This window comes from Myxine glutinosa, chromosome 1 (genome assembly GCF_964187855.1).
Source record: "Myxine glutinosa chromosome 1, kmMyxGlut1.1, whole genome shotgun sequence".
NCBI classification, from domain to species: Eukaryota; Metazoa; Chordata; class Myxini; order Myxiniformes; family Myxinidae; genus Myxine; species Myxine glutinosa.
Genome location: NC_136261.1, coordinates 421,916,911 through 421,930,150, shown reverse-complemented (window position 1 = coordinate 421,930,150; position 13,240 = coordinate 421,916,911). Strand labels below are relative to the sequence as shown.

Genomic DNA, 13,240 nt, shown 5'->3' with positions numbered 1-13,240 from the left:
TTGTTATGGTTTATCCCTTGGATACTCCTGCTCAGAAAGTGGTTATTTCAAATGCACCACCATTTCTCGATACCGATACAATCCTTACAGCGCTGCAGCGATATGGGCAATGTGTGTCCCCATTAATAATGCTCCCTTTGGGCTGTAAGGATGAACGTGTCAGTCACGTGATGAGTTTCCGTAGGCAGGTCTTTATGGTTCTCAAAAAGGAATATCCCTCCTTGAATGTTGCTTTAAAATTCACACAAATGGCCGCGATTATCAAGTATACATCACCACCGACACCCTAAAGTGCTTTGGTTGTGGTGCAGTGGGACATATGAAACGGTTTTGCCGCAATCAGAAGGAACAGCCTAACATGGTCGAAACGGGAAACAATGACTCGCAGATTAATGTTAACGTTTCCTGCTCGACAAATGTGCAGGATAAACCAGGTAAACAAGTGGACACGCCCCCTCCCGTTGAACCAATGGACAGCGCAAATGAGGGGTTTGTCACCGTTTCCAAAGTAAAAAAACGTAAATCGGCTGTAAGAAGTGCGTCACCTTCTGGGAAAAGGCAAATCGGTGAAAACTCCATCACTGGATTTCAATGTGAAAACAGGTTTGCCTTATTGGAGGAAAAGGACACCTCCACTAGTACAAACATCATCAAGGAAAAAGTGGATTCTAACTTTCCAATCCCAGTGAGTGTCGCTGATCCTTCAGACAGTGTCATCTCACACGAGGACGTTCGTTGTGCAGCTTCCTCCTGTCAATCGCAAGAGGAGGAAAAGCACTTAAAATCTCCCCCTAAAAAAGGAATAAATGAGGAAAATAAGGGCACAGAGAGAATAAAAGAGGATAATTTAAATCCACTGGAGGAGAGTGACATTCATGAATCGAGCATGGCGGTCATGTCACAAACATGCTTGGAGCCCCCCACCTCGCATCCCGAAGAAGCTTCAAATGTTACTCCGGCACAAAACGTTTCTGAAGAAGTTTACTTTATTGAAACTGAGCAATCATGTGATGCGCGCCAGGAAGCTGAAACACCAATTGATTCCCCATATGAGGAATCTGATGATGAGGGTCAAGAGGAGTCCTCTCAGATTCTAAAGGCTGTAAACAGCCCTTCGGATGACGAGCTTCGGGACTTTTTGAGAGATTCCTATCGGAAAAGGAACATTGAACTGAAAGATCATTTCCCTGATCTGCAGGTGTTGATTTTTAAATTGAAGGAAATTGTGCATAACCCTGACACTCCAAATTTCACTGATGCTCAGAAGCACCGGCTAAGAAAAATGATCCAGAAAGCTTGGCAGGAGCTTCGTAAATGAGGTCCCTATGGGTTTTTTGATCTATTTAGTTATTTATCTTCTTTCTTTTTCCGAAAGAATGAGTGTTAGTTTTGGCAGTCTAAACATTAACTGTGGTGTTAGTTTAGAACGCAAAGTTCAGGTAAAAGATCTGACCCGGCATTTGCACCTGGATGTCTTGTTACTGCAAGAAACGCATGGAGATCTGAATGGCCAAGCCCAATGGAGAAGGCTAATGGAGGGCCAGTGGTTTTTCAGTGATATCAATTGTCTCACTGCTGGAATTGCTTTCTTTGTCTCCTCCTCATTAACACTCACACAAGTTCAATATAATGAAATAATTCCTGGACATCTGGCTTGTCTTCAATTCACTGCCAATAATCAAATCTTTGTTTTTGTAAACATATATGCTCCCTGTAAGAATGCTGAAAGGCAAAACTTCTTTCTTAAGCTAGAGGATCTTCTGAGTACAATTGACTTAAATTGCTCTTTTATAATGAGTGGCGACTTCAACTGCACTCTTGACCCTGCGTTAGATAGAAACAGTGCGGAGCCACATCCTAGATCTGCCAAACCTTTGGAGAAAATCATCAAGACGACGGGATTAATAGATGTCTGGCGTATTCAGCACCCTATGCAACGGCAGTTTACTTGGTCTAGATGTACGTCTCAGATGCACACACTAGCCAGGTTAGACAGAATTTATGTCAATACTGTAATGCTTGACAAGATATTGAAATCTGATATCGTGCCTTCTCTTTTTTCTGATCACCTGGCTGTAACCTTGTCCTTTATGCTTGCTCTGCAGCAACATGGCAGCCCATTTTGGAAGTTCAATGTCATGTTGCTGGAAAATGCTGCTTTTTGTGAAGCTTTCAAAGTGTTTTGGATTAGCCTCAAAGAAAGAAAGAATAATTTTGATAACCCGATATTGTGGTGGGACTACGCAAAGGCACAGATCGCTGTCTTTTGCCAACAGTTTAATTACTTCTCTTCTTTCAGTGTAAAAAGGGAGAGGTTCACACTAGAAAAGGAAATAATGAAGTTGCAAACTGATGTGGCAAATAGCCCCAATAGAACAAATAATCATTTGCTTATGGAAAAGAAGACTCTACTAAACAGCCTAGTCGAATACCAAGCAAAAGGTGCAATGGTCCGTCTACGGATGGATCAGCTATATAATTTAGATGCACCGACCAAATTTTTTTTCCATTTTGATAAAAAGACTACCAATCAAAGGCAAATTGAAACCTTAAAGCTCTCAACTGGTAACACTGTGACGTCACAAGATAATATAAAGAGGGAGGTCTATAACTTCTTTTCAGACCTGTTTATGGCAAATGATGTTGACGATGGCTCAATAAGTTACTTCACATCTGACTTACCCATGCTAAGTGCTGCTCAAAAGGATCAGCTTGGCTCCTTACTTTCCTTGGAAGAGCTTACACTTTCCCTTGCTTCTTTACCTACGGGTAAATCTCCTGGGTTGGACGGCCTCCCAATAGAGTTTTATAAATCCTTTTGGCCCTTATTAGGCCCAGAACTATTGGAAGTCTTTAATAGTTCATTACGTTGTGGTGACTTGCCGATGAGCTGCCGTAGAGCAGTCATTAGTCTATTACCCAAGAAAGGAGACCCTAAGCTCATTGATAATTGGCGTCCAATTTCTCTTCTAACTTCAGATTATAAAATATTTTCTAAAGTTCTAGCTCGACGCATCGCCCCACTCCTAGAGTCGTTGATTCAAAGTGATCAGTCTTTCTGTATCCCTAACCGACAGATACACGATAACATTTTTTTATTAAGAGATCTTTGGGATGTGTGTAAAATAAAAAATGACAATCTTGGTTTGATTGTGCTTGACCAAGAGAAGGCTTTTGACCGTGTAAGTCATGTATATCTTTTCAAGGTGCTAGAGTGTTTTGGACTTGCTCCTGTTTTTCTTTCCATGGTAAAACTGCTCTATAATGGCATTTCCTCAATACTCAGAGTAAACTCTGAGCTAACTTCACCTGTAAAGGTTGGAAGGGGTATCCGTCAGGGATGTCCTTTATCTGGTATTCTGTACTCTTTAACCATTGAGCCTCTTCTAATCAAAGTCCGCAGCATCTTAACCGGATGCAAAAATTTGCTCACAAGGCCTGTGAAAGTCTCTGCATATGCTGACGATATTTGCGCCATCGTACATAATAGTGATGAGATAAAGAAACTGGTGGATTGCTTGGACTATTATGGTTCAGCTTCTTCAGCTTTGGTAAACTGGAACAAGTGCCAGGCGATGTGGATGGGCCCATGCCAGCGCCCTATGCCTGTCCTCCCGAAACACCTCACCTGGTCCCTCAATGGAATGAAGTACCTTGGTGTTTACATCGGTGATGAAGCAACACAAGCGAAAAATTGGGAGGGTCTCGCTGACTCTCTCGAACAAAAGCTGCGGAAATGGAAAGGTTTGCTGGCTTTGCTTTCATACCGGGGACGAGTCCTGGTCATAAACAACCAAGCAGCATCTATACTGTGGCACAGAATCAAAGCCATTCCACCTCCTGAACGCTTTCTGCTGAATATACAGAAGACAATAATAAACTTCTTCTGGAGTGGAAAACATTGGCTTCGTCCAGAGATCTTGAATCTTCCCTTAGAGGAAGGCGGGCATGGTCTTGTGGACATCGTATGCAGGGCTATGGCATTTGGCATCGCCTCAATCTGGCGGCTTCTCTATGGTCCATCAGACCTAGCCTTGAGGTCCACTGCTCTCCTCCTCCTCTGTCAAGCCGGCATGCTAGACTATTCATTTGGTCTATTCCTAATGAACATGAAATGTATTGATCTGTCCTTGCTTCCACCATTTTACAATATAATTTTGAATGCTTGGCGTGTTTTCATGGTCGACCGTGATTATGTTTCCTACACCCAAGAGATGTTTTTCAGAGAGCCTCTTTTCTACAACTCTCTCTTCAAAAGAATAAGAACGGAACGCTCTTTTATTGATTATTTTGTCCAGAATGGTGTCCATCACGTTGCTGATCTAATGATTGAGACAAGGACATGGTTAAGTGCTGCAGCACTTGCAAATAAAGTTGGCATGCGGTCAAACCGCATAATATCTGCTGTGCTATGCGAAATACTTAGCGTATACCGCAAAGTTAAGGTGCACTGGGAGCAATCTCCTCGCACTGGTGATGGCCCAATTGTTTGTGAGCCAAGCCTCTGTTTCCCAAATTTAGAAGTCACCCCCACTGTAATGAATTCTGGTACAATAATAAAATATTTACCAAAAATACGTTTTGGATCTGCAGGTCTGGAAAATTGTGCAATATACCAGGCCTGCGTCAAAGCAATCCGGCCCTCCTTAGGAACTTGGCAGTCAAGGAAGTGGCACAATTGCTTGCCTACAGAATACCCCTTCCAACCTAACTGGAAAGCCTATTATCACATACTTATTCCAAAGAAAACTGCCGACCTGTCGTGGAGGTTGGCACATTGGGTATTACCCACCAATAAGCTCTTGCATGTTTTTTCTTCTGAAATATCTGACCATTGTCCCTTCTGTGGTGCTCTTGAGACCGTGTCACATGCTTATGTTGAATGTGCACGCTTGATTCCTTTATTTGGTTTGCTGCATGAAATGTGCATGAAGCTTTCTTTAAACTTTACTTTGAATTCTTTCATTTTTTGCTTTGCCTCAAACACACACCAAATAGAAGTGGCCCTAGCGAACTTTCTCGTTGCCATGGCAAAGAAAGCAATATATCACATGAGGAAAATGCAAATTGAAAATCCTACAGATGTACAGATAACCTCCCGGCCTGTTTTAAAGGACTTGTTTTTGCCCGGATTAAAACAGAATTTTGTTTCTATACATATATGGATAAAGTATTGATCTTCAAAAGTATATGGGCATTGAATAATGCGCTTTGCTCTGTGCAAAATGGTGCGCTGATCACAGATTGATCACTCCTCGAGCATGATATGATTTCTTTGTGAGGAGCAAAACACTTTATTATTTTTTTTCCTGTTGCCTTTCTTGATGTACTAATGGTCTTCATGTAAATGTTCCCTTTAAAATGTTTTTGCTTGTTTTTTTTACCTCTGATTTGTGAAATGCTTTGTGAAATGGTTGTATTTATACGTTTTACAAAATATACTTTTTGATATTTTTGTAATAAAAGGATATAAAGTCAAAGTCTCTCTCTCTCTCTCTCTCTCTCTCTCTCTCTCTCGCGCCCCCTGCTGGCCGTTTGTGGTGGGTGTGGCGTCATGGCGGCTGTGAGCAACTGCTCTGTGGTGTAGTGAGTTCTTTGTGAGTTTTTCTCCTCTCCTGCCCTCCCCTGCCCCCCCTCCCTCTCCTTTTCCATCCTGTGTGCTTCGGCATCGTGTTTTCATCCGTTCTGTACCCTTGTCTTCGAGAGAGAGAGGATTGAGAGCGAGCCCATTTTGGGTGCGGCCTACTGGCTTCGACGACGCTTTGTAAGCCTTTTTTGTGCTTATAATGCACGTTTATTACTTACTTTAGTTTGATTATTTTGGTTTGTTACCTTCTTGTCCGGTTCGGACAAGTGGGGGTGTTGAATTCGCTGGTATGGCGAATGCACGCTCTCGGTTAGAGGCGTTCGATAGCCTAACGAGGAAGCATGCATTTGTGTGTGTTCCACCAGAAGGAGTCCTCACTGAGGATGTGGTACTCGCAGTGGGGAAAATAATCGGGTGCGAGCATGTCCGAGCTGCCTCACAAATGAATCAAAAAGTTGTTATCTTCCTGTCCGAAGAAAACTTTGTTCATGACGTCGTGAGTGCAGGTTTAGCCACAGAAGGTGGTGTGTTTATGTTAGCGTCCCCCATGGATACTCCAGCGATGAAAATCGTTGTATCAAACGTACCACCTTTTATACCAAACGACAAACTAATGTCAGTCCTTTCTCGCTATGGAACAGCTGTGTCAAGAATGTCCATGATCCCTCTGAAGAGCCGAGACGAGAGGATAAAACACGTAATGAGTTTCCGTCGCCAAGTTTACATGGTACTTCCCGATCGTGGTGATGATACAGGGTTAAATATTTCATTTAAAGTAAAATCCGACGATCGGGAGTATCAAATGTATGCCTCGTCAGCCTCACTAACGTGTTTTCACTGTGGAGCCTTTGGTCACGTTAAACGCTTTTGTCCCAAGGTTTCGTGTTCAAAGTGTGGGGAAAATGGCCACGCATACACCGATTGTAAAAAGGATAATACTCGTGTTTCTATTCAACCGATTGGAGTTAATCCTGTGAGTGTGCCGGTTCCTGCTGTTCCCTCCTGCAGTGAGACGAACAATAGCAGCATCGATGCGCATATCCCGAGTCCAAAAAACGATCGCACTTCACTTCCTGTCACGGAAACCGAAGCGACCCCAACTCGCACAACCTTTGCTGCGATTCCCTCATGTAGTGAAGGAATGGAGGAGGACCCTATTATTGGTTCTAAAAAACGAAGGGCGTCGGTTGATAATTTTTCTACCAGTAATCCTAAAAAGGTGGTATTGGAGAAGGCCAGTGTAGCTGAACACACACCTCAATGTGTTCCTAATGCTTCCATCGGGTTTGAAAAAAGGGATGGTGAATCCGGTGCTGCAACTGAGGATAATATGTCTGAAGGTTCGTGTACAAACTCTGTGGATGCAAATTGCTATAGGGGTGAAATAAGTTTCAATGCTGAACACGTTGATAAACCCTCGAACGAACCATTACGATCATTGACATCAGTCACTGTGAACGAGCAGACAGTGACTGACTCATCCCTCTGCAGTGCTGCTCTACCGATGCAGATTCAAAACTGTGTTACCGAGTCGTTCATCGATTCGGTAGATTGTGCTCCACAAGAGGATGAAACTGAGGCTTCAACTTCTGACGAGCACAAATATCACCAGGGCATCGTGGATTGCACAGTGGAGCTCTCCAGCGAATCCCCAGAGATACTGACAATTCCCATAGTGACCACGGAGGCCGACATCCTCGATCCTGGAGGGACCTTGTCAGACTTGTCGGAATCTGATGAGGATGAGGAGGTGCCTGAGTTGTCTCAGTCTCAGTTGAGTCAGCCAATGATATCTCCTCAACTCGTACTCTCCTTTTTGAATGAAACCTATAGACAGCGAAATGTAGTTATCAGGGATACATTTCCCGATTTAGGTTCATTTATTCAATCAGCAAAGGAAATAACAAGAAAGGGCAAGGATTTTCCACTAACAAGGTCACAATTTCACCGACTCAGGAAATTTATTACAAAAGCCAGTCTTGAGATTTCGCAACACCCAATCAAACCCTTTGATAAGGAATGAAGCAAATTACCTTTGGCACCTTGAACATTAATGGTGGAGGTGCAAACCCAAACCGCCAAGCGCAAGTGCAAAGTTTGTTTCGGCGCAAAAACGTCGATGTACTTTTACTGCAGGAAACGCACATCACCCAAAATGTAGAATATGATTGGTGTCGCGTTTTTGGGGGACAGTGCTTTTTTAGCAATCTGTCTTCCCTTTCGGCAGGTGTTGCGTTCGTACTTCGACCAGGGCTAGTACCTGAGTCAATCCTCTTCCAGGAGATCATTAAAGGCCGATTCAGCTCTCTTGAACTGGAGGTTAATAACTTCCATTTCACATTATTCAATGTGTATGCACCAAGTGAGAGCACAGAACGGAAAGCTTTCTTTGCGTCTGTGATTAATCACCTGCAGACAGTTGACCTAAACCAATGTACGTGTATCGGGGGTGATTTTAACTGTACCTTTGAACCTGTAATGGACAGGAACTCGGCAGAACCTCATCCCGAATCATGTATTGATTTATCCCTTTTCCTCTCTCGGGTGGGTTTGCTAGATGTATGGAGGGTACTTTTCCCCAATGAACCTCAGTTCACCTGGAGCCGCATCACCAGAGGAAGAGTGTCCTTCGCGAGACTCGACCGATGGTATATAAACTCACCCTTTAGAAACGCTATAGTCTCTCCAGATTATTTTCCGTCAATATTTTCAGACCATCATCTAGTAACCATGGGGTTTCTTTTTCCTCAGTCAATAAATAAAAGTGCATACTGGAAATTTAATACTAGTCTTCTAGAAGATGGTCTATTTAAAGAAGCCTTCCAAGTTTTCTGGGCTAATCAAATCCAAAGAAAGCCCTCTTTTTCTTCTGTTAATCTTTGGTGGGACAATACGAAAGCCCAGATTCGGGTGTTTTGTCAACAGTTCAGAGCTAACATTACAAATGTGAAGAATATAACAATGACTTGTTTGGAGGCTGACATTGTACAGCTCGAAGGTAAACTGGCTAAAAATAATAATGCAAGGAACTTCCAATTATTACTAGAAAAGAAGACTCAGTTGAGAGAGTTAATCCAGGAGAAAGCAGCAGGGTTGTTGCTCAGACTAAGGGTTAAGAACTTAAAGGTTTTAGATACCCCTAGCAAAGCTTTTTTTCGTCTGGACTCTGTCAGTAAAGCACCCAAGAACATCCTTTCGGTAATTGATCCTGGCGGAACTGTCGTTGTTAATCCCAGAGACAGACGGTTATGTGTTCAGGACTTCTTTTCCAAACTGTTTTCAAAACAGGTCGTTTGTGAGGAAACAATGAGACTTTTAACCGCTCACCTATCCTCGTTAACGGAGTCCCAGCGGCTGGATATGGACTCGCCAATTACGCTCAAGGAGCTAACGCAAGCCCTGGCTGGAATGGACTCGGGAAGAGCCCCTGGAATCGATGGTCTGCCGGCTGAATTTTATGAGGAATTTTGGGAACTATTAGGTCCAGAACTGATGCATGTTCTTGAATCATCACTGACTCATGGAGAATTGCCTTTAAGTATGAGAAGAGCGGTGATGTCCCTTCTTCCAAAGGCTGGTGATCTGCGACAAATGAAGAATTGGAGACCTGTTTCTCTACTATGCACTGATTATAAAATCCTTTCAAAAGTTCTGGCGAATCGAGCTAAAAGGGTAATTGGCGATTTGGTTCACCCTGATCAGAGTTATTGTATTCCAGGTAGATCTATGTATGATAACATATTTTTCATTAGAGATCTCATAGATGGCAACTGTGTGCAGAATGATTTTGGTATAATTTTTCTTGATTTAGAAAAGGCTTTTGATAGCATCGATCATGTCTTTTTAAATCATGTGCTTGAAGCCTGTGGATTTGGAGATAATTTCAGAACTTATATTGCTTTATTGTACAACAATATATTCAGTTTAGTTAAGGTGAACAATGAGCTTTGTTCTCCCATACAGGTTCAAAGGGGGGTAAGGCAAGGTTGCCCCGTCTCCGGCTTACTGTTCACCCTTGTAATGGAATCACTTCTCGTGTCACTAAGGAATAACGTTTCTGGAATGAGTATATCTCCTGATCATCCTCCAGTTGTTGTATCGGCGTATGCTGATGATGTTGCAATCATTGTTAAAAACAATAACGACATTGCAGCTCTGGCTAAGTGCCTACATTTGTTTGGTTTAGCTTCCTCGTTGAAGTGCAACTGGGAAAAGAGCAAAGCGCTATGGGTTCCCTCTGTCAGGGACAGCGCATCTGGAATGGCGCAAGACCCGCCAATACACCTTCCTGCAAGTTTAAAGTGGGTGGATGGAGGTGTTCGCTATCTTGGAGTGTTCCTTGGATCCCCACAGTATAGCCAGAAAAACTGGGAAGGTGTCGCTGAACGCGTAAAGAAGAGATTGAGTAGATGGAGGAGAGCCCTGCCTCACCTTTCGTATAAGGGCCGAGTTTTGGTAGTCAAGAACCTCGTCGCCTCCTTCCTGTGGCACAGATTCATCTGCCTGCAACCACCAGAAGGCTTGGTGAAGGAAGTGCAAAGACAACTGTTGGAGTTCTTTTGGGGAGGGCATCACTGGTTACGGCCAAACGTTGTATGCCGTCCATTGGCCGAGGGTGGCCAGAGTATGGTCGACATCAGGAGCCGCATAATGGCCTTTCGGCTATGCACTGTGCAAAAACTTTTGGTGAAAGAACAACTACCAAACCATGTTTTGGCCACCCACATTTTGCGGCAAGCTGGTGGGCTGGGATATGGCCGCGAATGTTTCTTGGTCCTGCTTCAACAAGTCGACACATCTCCTCTTCCTGTTTTTTATCAGAGTGTGTTGAATGCTTGGCAGAACCTCACTGTGTGCCGTCAAGAAGACATCTACGATATTCATATGTTTGCACAAGAGCCTTTGTTCTGCAATCGGCTTTTCCCAAACATACCCAAAAGTAGGGACCTCTGCCAGCATTTCATAACTGCCGGCATCACAAAAGTATGGCACCTCCGGCAAGTTTCAGGTTGCGGGTGGAAATCAGCTCGAGAAGTAGCCGAGCTAGCAGGAATTCGGTCTGAAAGAGTGACTGCAAAAGTGGTGAGAGAGGTGATACGAATAGGGGTACGGCTGAGAGTATGCTGGTCCCACGAGCTCGAACCATTGCACGACGAGTGGATTTTTCCTGGGTTACTGGTGCACTTCAAGTTGGAAGACTTACCCCCGGTTAGCATGGGGATAAGCCCCTTTCAAGAAACCAGCAGTAAAGAGCTATACAAATCGTGTGTCAAGTTACTGCTGGGGGATACGCCGCTAAATGGAGTAATCCGGTGGAAGAAACTGTTGCCTGTGGGACCCCCCTCTGAACCTGTATGGAACTCCATGTATAGCAAGCTCATAAGTAAAAGATCTGGTGATCTCCAATGGAGACTGATCCACTGGATAGTCCCCTCTAATAAGTTAATCAGCCATTTCTCTCCTACATCCACATGTTGCCCATTCTGCATATGCACGGAGGACGTGTTCCACGCCTTCATTAATTGTGTGAGATTGGTTCCTTTGTTTCGGTGCCTTAGTCTTGTGGCACATAGAATGAGGGTTGGTTTCTCGTTGCGTTCTTTTATTTTCGGCTTTGATGCCAAGCCAAGCAAGGAGAATATGTTAATGAGGTTTCTGGTCGCAACAGCCAAGCTGGCAATATACCTCTCAAGAAGGGAGAAATTGAATGGAAAACCTGCCGGGGAATGCAATGTAATGTTGTTTTTCAATGCCCTTGTGTCAGCAAGACTTAAACTAGAGTTTTTTTTTCTATAAAGATGCAAACGATCTTGATGAATTCGCCAATACTTGGTGTCATGAAGGGTTGTGCGAGGTTCGTGAGAACCAACTGGTAATGTTTTTGTAGGTTGCTTAAAGTTAATGGTTTATTTTGGCAAATTGTGTGCCGTGATGCCTCTGTTACCTTTTCTTTTCATTTCATTGCTTTTTCTTGCAATTTTGATTGGTGTGAAGATATAAATACATTTTTGTACTATTTTGATAATAAAAGGACTTCAAAAGTCTCTCTCTCTCTCTCTCTCTCTCTCTCCCTCTCTCTCTCTCTCTCTCGCGCCCCCTGCAGGCCATTTGTGGTGGGTGTGGCGTCATGGCGGCTGTGAGCAACTGCTCTGTGTTGTAGTGAGTTCTTTGTGAGTTTTCCTCCTCTCCTGCCCTCCCCTGCCCCCCCCCCCTCCCTCTCCTTTCCATCCTGTGTACTTTGGCATTTTGTTTTCATCCTTCCTATACCTTTGTCTTCAAGAGAGAGAGGTTTGAGAGCGGACCCATTTTGGGTGCGGCCTACCGGCTTCGACGACGCTTTGTAAGCCTGTTTGTGCTTATACTGCACGTTTATTATTTATTCTAGTTTGATTTATTTCGTTTTGGTACCTACTTGTCCGGTTCGGACAAGTGGGGGGGTGTTAATTCGCTGGGATGGCGAATGCACGCTCTCGGTTAGAGGCGTTCGACAACTTAACAAGGAAGCATGCATTTGTGTGTGTTCCACCCGAAGGAACTTCCACTGAGGACATTGTTTTGTCGGTGGGGAAAATAATCGGTTGTGAAAATGTACGAGCAGCGTCGAGAATGAATCAAAAAGTTGTTGTATTTGTGTCCGATGAGAAATTCGTTCACGATGTTGTAAGTGCGGGTTTAACCACAGAGACAGGTCTCTTTGTCTTGGCGTCGCCTATGGACACTCCGTCGATGAGGGTCGTCATATCTAACGTACCCCCATTTATAATCTGCAACCAGCTGATGTCCGTTTTGTCCCGATACGGAACAGTTGTGTCTAAAATCACAATGATTCCGCTCCGGTCTCAGGATGAACGTGTTAAACATGTGATGAGCTTCAGATGGCAGGTGCATATGGTGCTTCCGGATCGAGGCGATGACACGGGGTTAAACATCACGTTCAAGGTAAAGGTGAACAACCATGAGTACCAGATGTATGCGTCATCGGCCTCATTAACATGTTTTCAGTGCGGAGCTTTTGGCCATGTGAAAAAATTTTGTCCGAAGGTATCGTGTGTAAGGTGTGGTGAAGCAGGTCATAGTGACGCTGATTGTAAAAGAGATAACACCCCGGTCTCTAACATGCGAAACAACGTAAACCGAAATACCCGAACGGTTCCTACCGATGCTCCGTCGCACTCGAGGAGTAGGGATAATACTCCTGTTCGTCTTAGTGAAAACGACAACACCGCTGATTCGGTAAATAATGAAATAACCCCAGATAACCCACCTGTGGTGGCAGATGCTACGTGCAGTGAGGAGATGGAAGAAAATCCCATTGTGGTGACAAAGAAACGAAGAGCACCTGGTGCTTGTAACTCCAACATTACTTTGAAAAAGGTAGTGTTGGATAAAGACAGTGTGGGTGCAGACGCCCTGGAACGTCTTTCTCAGGTGTCCACAAGCTGTGTTGACACCAGGGAGAAGGAACAGGAATTAATTAATTCTGAAACATTATCGGGCAGCACCGAAAACCTGGGAGAAAAAGTAGATGGTGAGACTAAAGATGATGGTGAGCCCATTAGTGAGCCGCCACCTTCACTACCTGCTGAGACCGAGTGGATTGGGAATGTCTCAGCCCTAAGCTCCTCTTTACCGCTGCAAGACCGGGTCCGATAT

General features: G+C 44.0%; 1 protein-coding gene across 1 annotated transcript in view; it reads right to left on the bottom strand.

Moving 5' to 3' along the window:
- The window catches only part of LOC137412341 (E3 ubiquitin/ISG15 ligase TRIM25-like), a 64,232-nt gene that overhangs the window by 38,146 nt on the left and 12,846 nt on the right, over positions 1–13,240 (bottom strand). The gene's annotated exons all lie outside the window — the stretch shown is intronic.